Source organism: Sciurus vulgaris (assembly GCF_902686455.1).
Source record: "Sciurus vulgaris genome assembly, chromosome: 4".
Taxonomy (NCBI): domain Eukaryota; kingdom Metazoa; phylum Chordata; class Mammalia; order Rodentia; family Sciuridae; genus Sciurus; species Sciurus vulgaris.
Window position 1 is genome coordinate 141,384,860 of NC_136464.1, and position 15,119 is coordinate 141,399,978.

Here is a 15,119-nt window from a genome sequence, read left to right on the forward strand (position 1 = left end):
GGATAATTTTTTTAAAAATTTATTTTATTGGTTCTTCTTAGTTATATATGACAGTAGAATCCATTTTGATAAAATTATACAAGCACAGGATATATCTTATTCTAATTAGGACCCCTGGTCCTAATTTCCTTTAATTTGTTCCACATTGGACTGTGTTAGATAAAACTTCCTTGAAGTTTGTAGCATTTTATTGAGGCTCTTTCCCATTCTAACCATTTTCCTCACCATCTACGCTCTTTTTGCCTGGTCTAGTATTTTGGAGAATAATATTTGTATCAGGGGATGGAGGGTACACTACCAACACTCAAAGAAACATTAAGTGAACATATTATATAATAATAGCTCCTTTTCAGAGGCATCTAAAGGGCAACATACATGAAACAATTAAGGACAGGTAATAGTAACCTTGCTGGATGAATATCCATTTTTATTTTTCTAGCCCTCCCACTTGATTATACCATATATTTATTTTCTAGACATGTTTGTCTGATAATTATTAAATGCTACTTTCAACCCTGGTGTGAACAAAGAATAAGACAGCAGTATGGGCCAGGTGTAGTGGTGTATGCCTGTAGGCCCTGTGGCTCAGGAGGCTGAGGCAGGAGGATTGTGAGTTCAAAGCCAGCCTCAGAAATTAGTGAGGCTCTAAGCAACTCAGTGAGTCCCTGTCTCTAAATAAAATCCAAACAAGGACGAGGACGTGACTCATTGGTTAAGTACCCCTAGATTCAATACCTGGTCCCCCCCAAAAAAAGAAACAAAAGAACAGTATGACTAAAAAATTTTACCATCATAAATAGGAATACAATTAAAACACCCTTCATCAGTCAAAGAATATCACCACTATTTCACAATCTCTAGAAAAGTTTGGTTTTGATTTTATTTCAAAATCTGAAGCTTCTCTTCTACTTTTCTCTACAAAGAAACACACACATAAAGTAAAAGAATTATCTCCTTTGAACCTCAAGTAGCATAAAAGGATGTGTGAAGAGATGTAAAAGCTTCTGATGAAATAACTATTCACTGTAGAATATTTGTGGGGAAAAATAAATGTGTAAGATGTAACTCTATAACACTACAATAGCTATAAACTACTGTAATTTGGGGAGAGGGGATATTTTGCTGTAGACTTTTTCTGAACACCTTTCATTCTTTGTGTAAAATGAGCTTATATTATAAATACCATTTGACTCCTGCTTTATTCACATAACACAATAATGTGTTTTCTCATTTGGTAAAACGGTCTTAAAAAACCATGTCTTTAAGGAATGTAATAATATTCTATCTCATAAAGATGCCATAATTTGTTTAAATATTCTCTTACATGAGAATATTTAGATGTCTACATTTCTGCCATTTTTAATAACAGTTCAATGCATATCCTTTTACATAATCCTTTATATTTTCTTAGGGTGGACTAACTAGAAGCTAGATTACTGCAGCTCCTTGCCAGCACAAGGCTCCCTCCAAAGCTGGACCACTGTGGGTCAAGTTTCCTCCTGGCCCCTTCACTGAAAAGAGGGTGGAGATTCTGCACACCTCTGGCAAAACACTGTGGAACTTCTCTTTAGAGTAGGTCTTCCCTGTGCAATGGTGAGGCCAGGATTGCCTGGGGTGCTTCTAGCTTGTAAGAGGGTGTATTTGCCTCCCCAGCTCCTGAGAAGGGCTGCCAGGAACCAGAGACACTGAGTGGCTGAAGTGTGCCTCCTCTGGTTTGTATTCTGCCTGTGCTCACCACAAGAGTAATGAGGACAAAACTGAGAGGAAGAGCCAGCACAAGGTGAGGAATGGGAAGTCCTACCCGCTGAATGATCTCAGGACAAACAGAGTAACCTCCTTACTGTAATGGAGTAGTACCTTTAGAACGAAGTTGGGAAACTTTGTTCTAAAGTAATGTTTTATGCTTTCTTTTTCTAAAATTTAGGTACTACATAATTTAATTACATTATCTGATCATAGTACTTCATCTCTGGCCACATGTTGCTGTCACTTTTGAAGCTGTTTTCTAGTCCTTAATAAATATTACAAGTTAATGCTAAAAATGTGACTTGTTATAAACTACCTTCTAATACTATAGTCTTAAAAAAAATGTTTTCCATTGCCACGAGGACAAACAACAGTATCTTTGTACAAAAGAAGCGCTCATCTGTCAACTTACTTTGAAACACCCACTTTCTATCAGCTGTTTGCTTTTCTTAGAGCAGCCTTAGCAGGGAAGGATTTATATTTTATTTATTCATGCCCGTCACTAAATTTTCTATTGAGGTGTTAGTAATTTTTTTTTCTTGTGGATTTGAGAAAGCCCTTTACTCAATCCTGTATCTGTCATATTTGCTGCAAATGTTTTTTCCCAGTTTTCCGTGCCATCTGTTTTATATATGGTAGACTTCCATCATTCAGAAAAATTTAAATTTAGTACATTTAAAAATGCCTTTTACTTTAGCATTCATTTTCATAACACAAGTTCCTAACCCCAAAAGTATATATATATACCTAAGTGTGAATATATATTTTATATTTACACATACACACACACACACATTCTTTAATTTTATTTTCTTCTTCTAGTTTTAATATGGTATATTTTAATGAATTTAACTGAGATTTATTATTATTTTAAACAGCTACTCTGTTTGAGAAATGATTTAGTTCATCAAATTGATTGAGATACCATGTTTCTCACTAAATTATCTAATATACTGGGCTTTTCTAACCCTCCTAGTTGTACCACTGTGTACCTACTGATCCTTTGGATTATTAGAGATGTATCATATATCTAATATCTTGTAAAAAATTGCTCTCTTGTGAGAGTTTACTTTTTTTCCTTCAACATTTTAAGTGGCACACCCATTGATTCTTCTAAATAAATTTTGGAATAATTTAAGTTTCAGAATAGAAATTCTTTCATCTTAAAAACAAGTTTAAAACAAACATTATACTAGTAAATACATTAAAAGGCACTGAACATTGCTACTAACCACAGAACTCCAATATGCAATCTGATAAGTAAAAATTTTAAAGACTGATAATGTCCAGTATGGTATTAATATGGGGAATATGGGCATTTCACAAACAACTGATAAAAAAGAAAACTGGTAGGACTGTTTTAGTTAACATCTGTCAGTATCTATCAAATGCAAAGGACGGGCACCATTTGATCCAACAATGTCCCTTCAAAGAATCTATCCCACAGACATCCTTACACGTTTGCTGTCGCATTGTTTATAAAGATCCCGTATTGGATTCCACTCACAATCTACTTATAAGGGAATGACAAAGTAGAATGTGAAGGATTCACACAATGGAATGCTGAGCAGCTATTTAAAAATTAAATAAAGCTTCACATAATATGGAAAAATCTCTAAGACCCATAAAATAAAAAGACAAGTTTTAAAACAATATGACCAAGATAATGCTCTTTATATCTTAAAATATCTCTGTGTGAGTGTGAGTATATGTGTGTTGTACATAAGTTGTATATGTGACTGACACAAAGAAAGTAATAGTATTTTCTTTTAGGAAGGTAAGTGAATTTAATAAAAAGAAATTTACATATCCATATCAATTTTATTTATCCACCATAAGTTCAGCTTCACCTTAAACCCCTATATTTTAAAGTAAAAAAATTTAAATCCATCCCCATTTACTATTAACATCACCTATTCCTGGATCACCATTTTGGGCATATTTATTCATTCCTGAACAGGGAGTGAGCCACACATGGATTAACTGGTAGAGAATCATTCACACACAGATTGTCCCCAGTGGGTAACATGTGGTTCTCCTGGCTGACAGAATTCTTGGGTGGTAGTTTCTGAATTCCATCCTGGATACTCCCTGTAGTGTACCCAAAGCCAGTCAATTGGAATACTTCTTTACATCCTAGATCAACCTAAGCTACTGGGGCAAGAAGTTTTTCCCGTTGTTACATGTTTCTCTTTTCCAAACCCTCATCCAACACAGAGTACAAGAGAAGTCACAATCCCTGCACTCAATGCAGATGAGCTCTTCCTGCCTCTGCTTGCTGACTTTGATGGGGTCTTGAAGGGGTGAGGGAGCCTCACCACATGGGATGGATTTTACTCTTCCCTTCCAGCACTAAGGCCAGTCAATTTCTGGGAGTCACAGTCTATGAAGACTTTTTTTTTTTTTTTTTTTTTTTAATATTTTTTAGTTGTAGATGGATATGATAACTTTAATTATTTACTTTTTTATGTGGTGCTGAGAATCGAACCCAGTGCCTCTCACATGCTAGGCAAGTGCTCTACCACTGAGCCACAACCCAGCCCCAAGATTTTTTTTTTTTTTTAAGTTGTTATAGAGAAGATGTACAACAGTATTCTTAACGTGTCACAAAGCACTATCACAGGAGATAGCTGCTCTGGCTTTCTGACTAGTACAGAAACCCCTGTTGGCCAATGATAGTTATTCTCAATTCAACTTCATCAGCCTTATAATCAGTATAAATTCCTCTAGGAATCCTGTGAAAGTTTATCAGTAGTATTCTCCACCAGTACATTGCTTTTACCACTTCCTATATCATTGGTATTTAAGTGGAAAGTTGGGAGAGGCTGCATCAGGGTCTATCAGTCAGATGGTACTAAAAATGTGTTCTTCTGTCTTACAAGTAAGGTGCCAAATAATACAATAATGCTTTTGGGTCAAAGAGACCATGAACACAGAAGACACACACGTATGTAGGCACACACAACTCCCAGAACATTTCTGCACTGTGGTGGTGTGTCAATTACTAATCAAACATGGTGACTCTTCTGGGTGCTAATCCCACCAAGGACCAAGAACCCGTTTACCATGTTTGCGTGCAGACAAGACGGACATGTGTCTGTGGCAACTGCTCTGAAGATCAGAAGTAAGGGGAGAGAAAGGAATGAAGGGAAGCACTAAGGAATATGGAGAGGCTGAAATCTTGGTAGAAATAAAGGTAGACAGTAGGGGATAAAAGGGGGATTAATTCCTGGGAAGTGATGATGACAGGCAAGAGTCCAAGAACAGGTGTTAGAGAAAAACTCTGCAAATAATCAGTGGGAAATGGAAGATTTGCTGGAAAGACATTTAGCTTAGTTTTGTTCAGATTTAAAACTAGGATTTAGTGCCACCAGAAAATAGTAGGTAAACATGGAAGCTGAGGCAATTTATCACAGTTATCACTTCCACTGGTAAGCATTTGTTTGAACAAATGCCCATCACAAGAAACAAAGCCACAATTGTATTAACATTTCAGCATCTAGTGATGTTCCCTGTAAAGGAAAACCATTTACACAAAGAATATGGGGTTTTTAAATTTTTGTTTCCATTTTTGTTTTGGATGGTGGTGGGGGTGGGAGGGGTCTTTTGACAGAGAAAGGCAATAAAAGGATATCTCTCATTCTTTAAGTGGTATAAGTAGATGTTAAGTTTATATATTTCCTATAATTTACACATGTGAGAAGTGAGAAATAATGTTTAAAATTATCCAGTATCAGTAAAATATGATAAATATCAGGAGTCTATTGGATTCTGGAAGCTACTTATAGAAAGATAAGGCAGTAAAGGAAGGGCTTAAGCCTTGCATTAACCTTACTGTGAGAGCGAATGTGTACTTGTGTGCACGTGTGTGTATGTGTACACACTAGAGTGAACAAACATTATACTCACTCTGACCTCAATTTAGCAGCAAAGAAAGATAAAGAGTTGAAGGAACCAGGGCAAGCTGCAGAAGCAGGCCAGCAGTCCCTGGAAGCCCTCCTGTGGTGGTCAGTGCACAATTAATCCATCAGTGGGGAAACAGCAGTGCCCTATCAGGACTGTATTTCTAGAGTAGCACAGCCTCAGAACAGACAGAAGTGTGTAGCAGAACAACGCTTGCCTCATTCCAAGAACAGAGACACAGTGACTGAATAAGAAGGGAGTTTTGACCTGCACCACCTGACCTGCCAGCATCTTGGGAATTTAGGCACAGAAGTTTTGCTCTGAACAATGGGCATCAAGAAGAATGAATGCCAAATGAACAGAGCTGATGAGAGACCATGAATGTTTGGTACATGCCCAGTGTGATACAAATAATAGTGACACATGACAAGTACTATGAAAAGTTCTTCTTACTAGTAGTAGCATAATATCGCATCCAATTTCAAATGTTAGTCTTCTTAAAGGTGAATTTCTTGCATTTAAACCTGTGAAATCATGGGAAGATGACTCTGGAAGAGTCAGCAGATCATCCAGCATCTGCCCATGGTCTCGATTTTCTTATGCCCGCAGTCTCTAGGATCCCTCTGAAGACTTATGAGGCCCATGAATTTTTATTACAAAATTCTTATTACAAATATGGGTTGAGTTTCCTCGTCTGAAAGGCTTGGAACCAGAAGTACTTCAGATTTCTGATTTTTTCAGATTTTGAATGTTTGCGTATACTTAATGAGATGTCTCGGAGATGAAGCCCAAGTCTAAATGCAAAATTCATTGACGTTTCATATACATCTTGACACATAGCCTAGAGGTAATTTTATACAATATTTTCAGCGTACCTGCATTTGACTGTGACCCATCACATGGAGATCAGGTATGGAATTTTCTACTTGTGGCATCATGTCAGCATTCAGAAGTTTTGGGCTTTGGAGCATTTGGGGTTTCTGAATTAGGGATATTCAACCTGTATTTTCTTAAAAAAAGTTACCATATATTTTGATACTCTCAATTATTCTATAAGTCTAACAGAAACAATCACACTCCAAAATAGATGTTCAAATGTTCCAGTTTGCTTCACAGAAGTCCTTTGAAAAACAGTCACAACAGGAGCATAACAAAGCCTTGGGGTGGCAGAGATCCAAGAGACAAGAAGGAAATAAGAGGAGGAGGGAAACCAGACAATGAAGAAATGCTAAGATATGAGGAAATCACTAGGAAAGAAATTACAGCTTAAAAAATAAACAGAGAGGGAGGATGGTGGAGGCACACAACAAGGTATTTCACCTTACAGGAAGCCCTAGAGAAAACAGAGCTACAGAGAAAGTCCTGCCATAGGCCAATTTTAAACTTTGATCAAGTTACAACTTTGAGTTTGTTGATTAGGCAGTTAGGACAAATGGACTTCACACACAATGAGACAAATATAGCTGAGCCACCTACCCCATGGACCGAATTTCATGGAAAAAAGCATAACTTTCTAGTAGCACTGCTATGTAAAACCTAGGGAATGCAGCCCTGGGCTCCTCCTGTTTCATGGAATTTCAACCCTGACATGACACATGTACTTTAGCTTTATGCAGAACCAACTTCCTAGGAGCTCAAAATATTCCACAGAAGTATTTGTTTTCATTAATCTACTGAATTTTACAAAGTTCCTTTCCCCTTAGTTAGAAAAGAACAAAAGCGGGGTTAGTCTCCTATGTTTTGTTGGACTGGTGAACCATGATTTAAAGAGGACAGGTGATTGCAGGACATTCGGGAGGAGACTCAGAGATACTCATCTTTAAATAAGGGAGAAAAATGAATGACACGTCCACAAGGCTTTGCCCACCAATATCCAGGTTTCTGTTGGCTTTTCTATTCTCAGATACTGGAAGAGCAGGAAACAAATTCAGAGCAGATATAGGCTGGCTATTTCTGATCTCCACGGGTAGTGGCCACATTTGAATTCAAGATCTCTAAGAACAGCTCTCTTGCAAATGTTTACAATTGTCTCTGCATTAGCTACAGAGATTTCCAAATCACTTTCTCTTCTCTCATTGCTCCCCAGTCTTCATAACAGCTGCTTCCAAAATTTATAGTATAATAAATCTCCAATGGTTTCTTAATGGACAATTTGAAAATGACAAGCGTATTTCACCTTTGTCCTACCAGGAATTCACAGCATTGAGAACTTGACTTTAGTTGCAACCCATCATTACAAAGCCATCATCATGGGCAAAGAGGAAAACCTCATTTTCTGCAAAGTCATTTAAAAAAGCTGAAGTAACTGGGCAAGGTGGCATATGCCTGTGATCCCAGTGGTTTGGAAGACTGAGGCAGGAGGAACGAGAGTTCAAAGCCAGACTCAGCAATTTTAGCAAAGCCCTAAGCAACTCAGCAAGACACTGTCTCAAAATTAAAAGAAAACTAAAAATGCACTATGGATGTGGTTCAGTGGTTAAGCATCCCTGGGTTCAATCCTTGGTACCACAAAAAAAAAAAAAAAAAAAAAAAAAAAAAAACTGAGGCAACAGCAGGGAAATGGGGACAGGGAGCAACTCTAACTTACAAAATGCACAGCCCACTTTGTTGAACTTGTAAAATCAAGGCTTGTTTTGTTCAACTTGTCCTCTGAGGAAGATATATGGATTAGGAGACTTTTATTGCCACAGTCTCATTTTATAAAACAGGACGACATTTACTCAACCTTCTGGATGACCAAGAAATAATGGTACATCCTCTATATGTGGGTTCGTTGCTTCAGGGAAGTGGCTAGGAATTAATTTCAAATCTATCACATAGTTTTGCAGCTATTTCCCATGAGATTTCATACCAGGCCACTGCACTAGAAGCCATAATTTCCATATTTATTGAAAACAGCATCTCAGCCAAAGTGCTGCACCGTGTCCTCACCATGACACCTCCTCACTCGGAAAGAGAATTCACTCACACTATCAGCACAAGTGTCTGGGATCTCCTTCAGAGCCTGAAATATTTGATCCTCCAATTTAAAGAGAGTTTCTTTAAATGCATTGAGCTTAACATTTAATGAACTGATTTTTAACCTAATAACTTCCTTGCCAGATAAACCAAAAAGTTTAAATCTGTGCAGTGCATAATCAGTGAAAATAGAAACAAATGGTGATTTTTAAAAAAAATCCACATGTCTCCCAGCAACAATACTGGGTCTTTATTTATTTATGGCAATGCATTTTATTCTCCAAGGTTGTTTCACGACCTATTTATATACTATATATAAACTCTGTGTGTAGATGTACAGACTTATCTAAATTTAGACTGTGATAAAACAACTGATGATGAAGGATGCTATGCCTGTGTGAGACCTCTCAGCACTGGGACTTGGAAACCTCCACTGATGGACAGCATTATGTAACTAATTCACTGGGGCTTCAGGCTCATATCTAACTTTCTACCAATCAGGATTTTTTGGGTTTTAGTTCTCCTTTGTTCTAGAAATATTACTACCTCTTTAGAAACTATAGTCAGCACAGAATTGGCAGGAAAATTAGTACATTCACAGGGGGCAGAGGAATGTGATATATACAAACTCTTTGACTAAGAGACAAAGTTGGGGAAATTAGGTAAAATCAATTGATGAGAATAAACTGGCTATTGTACAAAAGTGTTAAGAACTCCAATATTTTCTCAAAAAGTTTTGCATTGGTCTTAGATGTTGACATTAGTCAATCCAATTTATTAACAGAACTGAAAATAAAGGGCATTGACTGGGAGTGAGTCAGGGGTATATCAACCACTAAGCTAATGATCACACCCTGCCATGACCTTCCTGTAGTGTTACCAGAAAGACCATGTGTTCAACCAGCATGGTATTTGTTTTAAAAAACACACTTCATATCTATAAGTGATTTACTTAGAATTCTCAATACTATTTTAAAGAAATAAAAATCTTCTGTATTATATAAAAACATGTATTCCACCAACTTACAAAATTAATCTTAAAATATTTTCCCAAAGTTATTGCATTAAAAGTAGATGTGGTTGTAGCTCAATGGTAGAGCACTTGCCTAGCATGTGTGAGGCACTGGATTTCATTCTCAGCACTGTATATTAATTAATTAATTAATTAAAGGTCCATCGACTACTAAAAAATTTTTTTAAAGTAGATATGATCTCTAAAAAAAGCATCTATTTTTAATCTGAGTAGTTACAACCATGAAATAAATTTATGTTCTATTAAAAATGTCATCTAAGGGAAAAAATACATTTTAAGTTGACCATAATCACACCTACTTTGGTACAATTCCAAGATGGTTGTTTTTTTCATATTTTAACATTTTAAAAAATAAGATACACCTTATAATAGTGTATATATATATATGTGTATATATGTATACATATGTATATAATAGTGTATATATGTATATATATATTAAATGTGTTGTTTATATCTCTTAATACATTGTTATTATATGGTATATAGACATAAGAAAATATGCTAGTTTTCTATATGCCTACTACTTAACAGCTTCTTGAAGCTTGATACATAGAAATCCCTAATACACAGGCTCAGAGCAGCAGACCAATTCCTCAGGACCCACATTTTTTAGTGAGCTAAAATATTACTCAAGTAAAAATGCCCTCAAAACTAAAATTCCATGAGGTAATTCTTTATATAACAAAATACAAACACAGCACTCTCAAGTAGAAAAAAAACCTGTGTTCCTTAACCCCACCCACCTAGTAGAAGAAAACCTGCCAGTATTCATTCTTATTCTTTCTCTTTCCCTCCCTCCCTCCCTCCCTCCCCATCCCTCCCTCCCTCCTCACCTCTCCCTCTCATTTGCTTGCTATAGTAACCCATTACTGCCTGCTAAAATTATGAAACCAAACAAGCGTGGCTTTTACTCTTTGACTGAACCCAGTAAGATATTTTGTTAACAAAGATTTAAATCTTTTAATATGCCTCCTAATCACTGTTGATTTAGAAAACATACACATACACACAAATACCCTACAGCAAAATCAATAATAACACTGATCTTGCCTCTGCAAGAGACAACAAATGAGTTAGTGACTTTGAGTATATTACATTTTTATTAACTAAAAATAATTTCCCCCATGCCTCCATTAGATAAACATTGAACAAATATTTTAAAGCTATACATTTAGATGGTGTCAAAATATAAGCCTAAGCAAGAAATTCTACTTAGCTTGGACCCACACTCAGCTGAGGCAGAACCCCTCTGGTCTATGGGTTCACAAACAGGCCTTCTCTGAGTCCAGGAAGGTGACCTGAGAAACCTCACAGCTAATAAGAAATCTTTGAATCCAGGACTCACAATTCCACCTCCCAGAGTTTTGTCCATATTTGTAAAGCACTTACTCTGAAAAAAGTACTATCCTAGAGATGATGTACACAAGAGTAAGACATGGTCCTGCCTTCAAGTCCCTTGAGTCCCATAACACACTGTAGGATTTAAATCAATTCAACTGAAATCAGACATGGAGGTCACTCAGAGCAGTAGAAAATTTTTTCAAAAGAGTCTCACATGTCTCTTAAGTTATTACAAATGAAATGAGGTTTTTTCAGTTTGGCAAAGTCCTAAAACACAAATAATGAAGATAAGAATGAACCACGATGATAACTACCACAATGTTAATATTAATTGAACATTTACTACATGCCAGGCACATCGCTAAGTGCTTTTCATCATTTAATCCACAAGATCATTAGATATTATTAACCTAATTTTATAAAAAAGAAAAGAAATAAAAAGCCCTAGGGAGTTACTTAATAACTTACCCTAATTAACATGCATTAATAATAATCATTACACAATTCAGAAACTTTAAACACAATTCTAGTTTCAAAAGATCTAACCACTATACTATATATAGTTCTTTAAAAGGGGATAACAACTTCCCTACACACAAACATGCACACATACAAACACACAGGTCCCATTTTGTCTGTCTCTATGGTCTGCTTACATTGAATACATCAAAATTTAAACAATTATAGGAAAGAAATCTGGGATCTGAGAAAAAATACTTCCCATACTAAGTTGGTCATTTGTTGATAAATAAATACATCAATAAGGTAAAGAACACAGAGTTTAAAGAAAAAAGTTTCCAACACATTCTGCTTTAAATACTTGTGAACTGAAAAAATTATTGGGGGGGAAATGGTATTTTTTTTTGGAAAGGCAATTAAATTTAGGCAATGGCCATCACTGACACTAAGGTCACTTCAACAAAAAGGATTTTCAAAGTAATAGAAGCAGAACTCAGGGCACAAGCACCCAGGAGATGACTACAATAGAATCAAAGACCAATTTGCCCCAATGTTCCAGGAGAAGACAGCAAAGACTCATTTCCCCAAGATTCCACTGGGACTGGATTCCTTTACTTAATTAACTACTCATCCAAGATGCTATCTAAAAACTGCTGACCCTGCAGCTGTGTGCTGATAACTTGCTGTGGCCTCAACAACTCTATTTATTGGAATATCCATTTTCCTGTCTCACAAAGCCCAGAGTTTGAATTGCCTTCACTTGAGCTGATATTCTACTTCGTCATTTATGCTACAACTGTTTTTCTAAAAGGTGTGGAATATTTGTGTAACCATGCAGAGTTCAAGATAAAGAAAAATACAAGTAGAAAATGAAGAGGAGGGAATACAAATTTCATCATCTTTTGAAGTAAAACAATTACAATTATGCGAGGGAGGAGGGTAATAGATGTAATTCAAACCACTTCTTATACATAAAGAAAATCTGTTCTATACACTGATTCACATATTTTCAGAGGTCCTGCTCCTCCAGCATGCATGCGTCCCCACCACATCATAAGATTCTGAGGGCAAGGGTTTGATTCAGAAACTTCCTCAGTTACTTGGGATGCCAATGACTAGGGATGGACTACAGTGTTTGTGTTCCCCCTGTTAGAAACACACTCACCTTCCCAAACCCAAAACATGGACTTGGATACTGCTCAAATGTTACAAAAAGAAAAGGAAAGTAATTAATGAGTCTTGCAAGATCTGGCGTCTGGGTAAGCAGGCACATCCAGGGCAGTGACAATCAGCATTTTATTCCCTAGTATGCAAGGTCCCTCCCCCAGTTCCTCCTTGGCTGAGTACTACAAGGTGCACTATCCTTCCAGACATTGCCTAGGCAGAACTGTTTCCCACTGGGTTATTTAAGGAAATGCACCTTTAGTTGTCTCCACCTCTCTTTGTTCTCTTGTGGTGGGAAGGCCTTCTTGGGGTATCTCATGGCTCCTTTGCAATTTGTCTCTGTTGGTCAGGCTGGCTCCTTCCCCCACTTATGGACTTTGAATCTGCTGCATCAGGTGTTAACTGCTGGTAATCGCTCTATTTCCCCTCTGGCTGTTTTGTTTTCTTCTTAACATACCCAGTAATTCTACATTTAAGACCAAATCCTATGTTGAAAATGGACCACTGGACTTTCTGTTTCTCACAACCCCATCTACTCTTTGGCCGTGAATGAACTGAGAAGACGTGCTAATGATCATGATCAGTTTAGTGACTACAAATTCAACACAGCACTCTGCCCATTGATAGCACACGCCTATTAAATATGTGCTGGATTACACTTATTTTATCAGCATTACCCAAGATAGCTCCATTAACAATCAGTTAAAGATAGCTTTGGCATATCTTCCAAATTGTTTGGTTTGTTTTCTCTCTTTGGAATAGCTACTATTTTTAAAGTTTAGGCATATGATAATACTTAGCAAAAAGTAAATGTTTAATCAATCTCTACTAAGTAAAGCTCCTAACATTTTATGTATAATCTGAAGACATCCTGTGTGTGTGTGTGTGTGTGCGCGCACACATGCGCATGTATGGTATGAACATATAAATCAATATGTGTGTGTTTATATACATATACCCCCATACATAAATGTGGAATCAATATGCATTATATATAAACACACATTTATATATACAGAATAAAAGCTGGCACGATGATATAGGACTGTTTTCTACATGGAGCAGCAAATAGAGATTTACATCGTGAGGAGAAGGTAGGCATCTCACTATTTATCTTCCATCACTCCATTAACTTTCTTCTCCCTCTCTTCTTAGTTCTTCAGCCATGTCTGGCTTTATGTTCAGAATGAAGTAGCTGCCTATTTTAAAGAGTGTGTGATTTCGCCAAGTTGTCCTCTACTCACTGTGCTTTCTCATTCCATTCCCATTAAAAGCCTTTCAAGTTGCGTGTCAAATCTAAAGTCTCTCCTACTTTTCATTGGAGAGATAGATTAAATTGATAAAAATAGAATCCCAAAGTGTCACAGTTCTTTTTAGTCATCTTAATTAATTGTAATTAGTTTTTAAATATTCAATTCCTTATTTCCCATAAAACTAAGGGCATCACACACATGTGAGCTGTCATTATTTCTTAACACAGCTCTCGTAATAGAAAGGTAACCGTCCATTCTTCCCTGTGGTATTTCATACTTTCAACCCTGATTAGTATGTGTGTAGCTGGTAAATAATTGAATTAATTTTATAGTGAATGACATATTTTAAAATCTGCAAAGCATTTTATTCTGGGAATTTAAGCCAACCCTTGCTTGTCCCTAGACAGCTCTGCGTATGCCTACAATAATAAGTTGGAGCAGATTCTTGACTTTCCCATTAGCATCTAACAATTTATGAGCTTTTGATATCCATGGGATGATTTTTAAATGATGATTTTAATTCCCCAATGCACCTAGATAACTAGAAAAATAATAGACAATAAATGAGTACTTTAGAGAAGGAATTTAGCTAAGAATTTAAAGCTTCACCCAAGCTGAAAGAAAAAAAAAAAAAAAGAAAAAACTTACAATGGTTCTGAACTGAATTCAATATTCTCTTGACATTATTAAAGGAACACATCAGCTTCAAATAACTTATTTCATGTAGAATGTACAACTACTCTGTAATGCACTAATCCTTATATACAATTTATAGGTGAGAAAACCGAGACTCAGTTATTTTAGAAGAATTAGGAATTGATAGAGCTGGAAGTGAGTTCAGACTTGGCTGCTTTACAGCAATATTCATAGAACGGTGCCCGGTAAAATATGGGTCCTCGAACTTCTGGACATTTTACAGAACCACATGGGTCTGTATCAACTTCAAACCTAAAAAATATATTCAGAGATTAATTGTCTTATGGACCATCTGGTTCATTTGGGTTCTAATTCATTTGGGTTCATTTGAATTCGATCTATAATTTTGAAGCATAACTACAAATAAAAACAATATACTTTAAGAATTGAAAAATCAAGTATAAAGAAACTCATGCATTAAACAATAATTTTCCTACTAAGATATGCCAAGAAAATTTTTAAGGAAATCAAAGAAAAATTTATGTTTTTCTAAGCAAAAATCAGTATCTTCAACTGTCAAAGCACAAAATTCATTATTTCACTTATTCTTGTAACTCAAGATG

General features: G+C 36.3%; 1 protein-coding gene and 1 long non-coding RNA gene across 18 annotated transcripts in view; one reads left to right on the forward strand and one right to left on the reverse strand.

Moving 5' to 3' along the window:
* The window catches only part of ENOX1 (ecto-NOX disulfide-thiol exchanger 1), a 531,147-nt gene that overhangs the window by 390,000 nt on the left and 126,028 nt on the right, over positions 1–15,119 (reverse strand). The gene's annotated exons all lie outside the window — the stretch shown is intronic.
* The window catches only part of LOC306659438, a 49,520-nt gene that overhangs the window by 13,096 nt on the left and 21,305 nt on the right, over positions 1–15,119 (forward strand). Inside the window, exons 3-4 of the long non-coding RNA XR_013763292.1 lie at positions 1,412–1,572; positions 1,654–1,780. This is a non-coding gene — a long non-coding RNA (uncharacterized lncRNA). The remainder of the gene's footprint in view (positions 1–1,411; positions 1,573–1,653; positions 1,781–15,119) is intronic.